The following is a 5,503-nucleotide window of genomic DNA, read 5'->3' as shown; positions in this document are numbered from 1 at the left end:
AAAGCAAAGTAGCAAAGAGGAACATGGACACGGCTAGGCTCTGGAACGACTATGTGTCCCAAATTGCTACTCGGAAGGACAAACCACCATCAACTACACTATTTTCTTCAAAGGACAGGCGCAGTGCATCCAAGGTGGAAATCGGCAGCATGGCAGGACAACATGGAGCAGAGAAGGCCGGCGGGCATCTGTCTACCCAAGACCGATGTGATGCTAGATATGGTGTTGATTTGCACCGGACAGTCTCAGGACAGGCGACGAGGATCAACCCAGAACTGCCAGATGAAGGAACGAAGCCCACATCACAAGACTTCCTCCAACTACCGCCACGTACATCCTGGCACAATGCTGTCGTAGGATTAGCCTACCTCTAATCCCTATCACAAGACTTCCTCCAGCTATGACAAGACACACAAGAACTACAAAATATGCCCGGGGGCTGCTCTACTTCACAAACTACCATGTTCGTGACCACGAAGGTTTCAACAGAATGTCCAATGGATGAAAACAAGCACTCCGGGACAGTATTTATAGATCAAAGGAGCGGCACATATGGACTAGGAGTACCAACGAAATAAGCTGAACAAAGGACACAGTGAAAAGATAGGACTCAATAATGGATGACTCAGGCGAGAGAGAACATTACTCGAAGACAGGCATATTCGGAAGAATATACCAGCACAGTACAATCCGTGAACAAAAGGCATTTACACTCAACCACCACCATACAACTACATCTGACAACAGCAGACTATCAAAGAATACGCCAAGACCTCGCATCCGAGTTCTTCCTGAACAAAACAACAAGGATATACGCTCGGAGGCTGCATGCTGTGAAACTACTCGGATGATGGTTTAATCCAAGACCAAAGGGCTGCTTCGGAAAGATGCCGCAAAACTACTCAGATGATAACATAATCCAACTCTCAGGGACTACTTCAGAACATAAATTTTCAAACAACATAAAGATTCAAGACTCTCCAACTTTTTGTTCCAAATAGCAAGAGGCTTGGGGCTATACTCAGTGAGTGCACTTTTTCTTTGAAAAAGCGCACGCCAACAAAAGACTTCCTCAACACAGACCACTTCAAGACATTACGTCAAAAAGAACCCAGAACGAGCCATATTCGAGTTCTTTTTGACAAAACTCCAACGAACAAACAGAGCAACTTCAAGACAAGATCCTCCAGCTCCTTGTTTCAAATAGCAAGAGGCTCAGAGGCTACAACTAGATGGATGTACTTTTTCTTCAAAAAAAGCACTCACCACTCGAAGGTCCCAAGACACTCGAAGGTCCCAAGAAGCGCTACAAGGTTTCACTCCAGAAAGCACTCGGATGACATTTGTTCCTACTCAACAAGACTTGAAGGAGCAAAACGAAACTTTCAGAGCTCAACCATGAAGTGCTCGGGGGGCTTGTCAATGCAGGACCCACAGGATACCCAGCAAGAGAGAGAGAAGATCTAGTCCAACTATGATTCTTCCTATATAATCTTAGTAGTAGTACTATTCAGTAATCCTACTAGGAAATCTCATTATAAACCGACTAGGACTCTGGCCTCCTGACTATATAAAGGAGGGCAGGGCTCTTGGGAGGGGAGGACGGCAATTGTACAACACAACACTTCACAATCAATCCAACGCAAAGGCTAACGCCGACTGGACGTAGGGTTATTACTCGATCTACGATCGAGGGCCTAAACCAGGATAAATCGACTGTCTCTTGCATTAACCGTCGAGTTCAACATACGTCGAAGCCCGAACATACTGCCTCGGGTACCCCCGTGGCAGGCTATTGGTGGTAAAACATCGACACCCACCGCCGAGCACGCCGGCCACCGCGCCACGAACGTCGGCAGCCCCCCCCCCCCCCCCCCCCCCCCCGTCTGGCCCTCCATTGCCACCTCCCTCCCTCCTCGTTCAAGGTAATGACGCACATTTTGTTTTCGTTTGAATGGTGGATAGGATATTATGAATGAGAGTTAAGGTTTGGAGGAAAATTATGTTTGGGAACTATGATCTACGGTTTGAAGGAAGATATTAGTTTGATTTTATCAATGTTAAGGTTAATTATTTAGTTAGAAGTATGTTTACCATGTATTTTTGTTACTATAATTGTCGGTTATATTATTTTAGTTGCATTGCAAATGATTATATTTTATATTAATTTGTGTTTGTTTTGATTGATGTTTAATTTGAACCGTTTTATTAGATGGAAGACATATTTCGAGAGCAGTTATAACGAAAATGGGGTCGTCCTAAAGAATTGTACCCTGACAAGTCTAGCAAAGATGCCTCCGTCCCTCCTAAACTCCCTGTCCTTAACTATGACTATAGTCGTCCAGTCGACGTGTTTCAATCGAGACATCCGGGCACAGCGGCTCGTTGCTTCTACACATGCAGTCGTTTTAATGTAAGTAATTATTTTCGTATGTTTTTTTTCTTCATTTGTATTACTAGGTTACTAATATTTTGTTGGAATTTTATTGTATAGGCCCATGAGAGGTGCTTTTTCTTTCAGTGGATCAACGGTGCAGACATGTTTGACCCTAGATACCTCCTTTTTGATGTTTGGTGGAGAGGGCGACATCCACGAGAGCACTTCGAGTGGTGGGTTCCACCTCTCCCTAACCCCCCTCCAATGACGGCTAAGGAGAAGCACTTAGCCGCAGTTAGACAACTCGAGGAACCTCCTCTGTGCCATTGCGGAGATCGAGCCGTGATAAATCCTGACAATACGTTGGAGTTTGTGTGTCTAAACAAGCATGAAGTAAGTGCAAAGTGTATGTGTTGAAATGTTGACCTATATGTGTCATATACTAATGTCACATTATTTAGGTGTATTCAATAGCGAAGTGTCGTTTCAAAAAGTGGTTGTATGGTCCTAAGAACAAATGGCCCGAAGAACCTCCAAAAACAAAGCAAAAGAAGAAAGAAAGATTAATTTATAAAGCACTGCCAGTCAAGTGCGAATATAATGTTAAATCCAACTATGGTCTAGTCCCTTCGAAGCTTGGAATAGGCCATTATTGTGGCCATATGATTGACTATGATGAGATTGGTTATTTTTATGGTAACCATGAAATCGTATTTTATTTCTTTTGCTAAGACATATATGATATAATTTATCATTTGAACATAGCACTAGGAAATGCAGGTGGAAATGTTATGATGGTCAAGCTAAGTTCTTGGATGAACTGAAGGGGAAGCAAGTAATTGCATGAAAGAGAGGATATGGACCTGACTACGTCAACCTTTTCGTTAAACATCACAAAGACAAGATGCGTGAGTTTGCTAGACAGCGCGGTATTTGTAACCTGATCGACGTTGGGCTTGTCAAATAGAGATTGGAGAGACGGATGACATTAGAGGAGGAGAGGGCAAGGAAGGAGGTAAGGGAGGAGACAAGAGTACAGATGCATGTATTGAACGAGCATGTTGTTTTATTATGTGCTAGTGAGTGCTTGGAAGCCTTTTTTTCGTTGCCTGATTTTAAATGTAATATAGTCGCGTTGCTAACTGATTGCATTTTATACATTAATGGATTGGATGCAGCGAGGACCATGTTGCAGAGGTGGCTTGTGCAAGGTACAAGAAAAAGAAGTTAGATGAGCATAGAAAGTGAGTTGGTCGCACCATTAAATCACCGATTGTGTTGTCTGATGAGGGGGACGAGGATGAGGACAACACTGCCAGACTCAGTGAGCTCATCACTCTAGCAGAGGTGGGCTTACAGACGGATGAGGTTGAAGACGACACTGATAGACTGAGCGAGCTCATCGCTCTAGCAGAGGCGGGCTTGCAGGCGGAGGAGGCTAAGGACATTGGTTTATGAGTCTGCAAGTTTTCAACGACAATATTCGTTCGACATAAGTTCGACGTAATGAACTAAGTCCTAGGAATGTAAGGATCCCTCGAATGCCTCTTGGAAACCTCGTCGTCCGGTGGAAGAAGGGGGTCGTCGTACTCCACCTCGAGAACAGGGTACAGCTGGTGCGGCGTGGGAGGGGCCATCCTGTTACAAATTAATAAATAGAGGGTTAGAGTATTCAAATTAACAATATTCAGATTAACATTATATAGCATTGCAAAATTTAAACTACTTGTTATGCAATACAAACACAATATAAAATCACCTGCTGCCCTCGTCTTCTATGCCGACTAGCCTTGTGACTAGATTATTTACAAATGGAGCAAAGATTTCTGCCACGGGTCTTGTTGAAGTCTCCCCCGTCGTACATGTCTTCGTCATACCCTCTCATAGCGTCCATGTCTCCCTTGAGTCGTTTCTTCTTCCTTCTACCCTTCCCTACCTTCATTAGATCCAAATGCGGCACATAGTCATAACTATTATATGGTGGTCAGTGTGTCGGGTCAAGGTATGACTCGAAGCTCATCTCCCAAATACTAATGGTGTTCGAACGGAGATATAAGGGTGACATATATGGTGAATCCTCATAGTTGTACCCACAAATCCTGCAGGCCGTGATCATATGAGAGCAAGGAGCATGCATGATTTGAGGGACATTGCAACTGTACTCTACCTTTTTAAGATCAACTCGGTAGTTTCATCCACCATAACGTTCGCCGCCCAAGCTTGTGTCACCCTTGTCTCGTACACTAAAGATATGTCGGCGGGGTCCATATGGCACGGCGGTGTGCTGCTTGGCCAATTCCTCGGCCTCCTTCAAATGTTCAACTCCGGCCTTTCCAAAATGCCCCTGCTCAACTATATTCCTCTATGCAAGTTCCCACCTCTTCACAAAATATTCGTTGCACTTATGAAAGGAGGACTCAACAATTCTAGACACAGGCAACGATCGAACTCCGGTGAATACACGGTTGAAGGACTACGAGGAGTTAGTGGTCATGATGCCATACCTAAAACCCCCCTTGTCATATGCTAAGACCCACTGAGCCTTCTGTTCTATCTGCGCCTCTAACTAGGCCTTCCCCGTTGCATTTACCATCTTATCTTTGTCTCCTTAAACTGGTGCTCTGTACATACACAACATAGTGCCTTTACCTTATCATATACCTCCTGCTTCCGCTGACGCCGCCAAAAATTAGTGGCAAAGTGTCTCATGCACCATCTATGTACTAGAGGCGGGAACCCATCTATATGCTCAGCTGCAGCATTAAGAAGCCATGCGTGATGGTCCAAGATCAAACATATAGTGCGAGTTGGGCCAAGCACTTGCACACGTAGAAGCCTCATAAACCATGACCACGATTCATTGTTCTCTTCCTCTGCCAAAGCAAAAGCCATGGGTACTATCTGGTCCTTAGAACCAACAGCAGCAGCCATCATCAAGGTGCTCCTGTACTTTCCTGTTAGGAAAGGGCCATCAACAAGTATGACTACCCGATAAAACTAGAATACATGTTCCATTTACGCGAACGACTAGAACACACAATAGAGGACATGCCTCAATGGGTCCTAAAAAAACATCCCTCCGATGTCCACAAACCATTTCAAGCCAGGGTTGTAGTAATACATTGC

Source organism: Miscanthus floridulus, chromosome 1, assembly GCF_019320115.1.
Source record: "Miscanthus floridulus cultivar M001 chromosome 1, ASM1932011v1, whole genome shotgun sequence".
NCBI lineage: Eukaryota > Viridiplantae > Streptophyta > Magnoliopsida > Poales > Poaceae > Miscanthus > Miscanthus floridulus.
Note: the sequence above shows the minus strand (reverse complement) of the source record.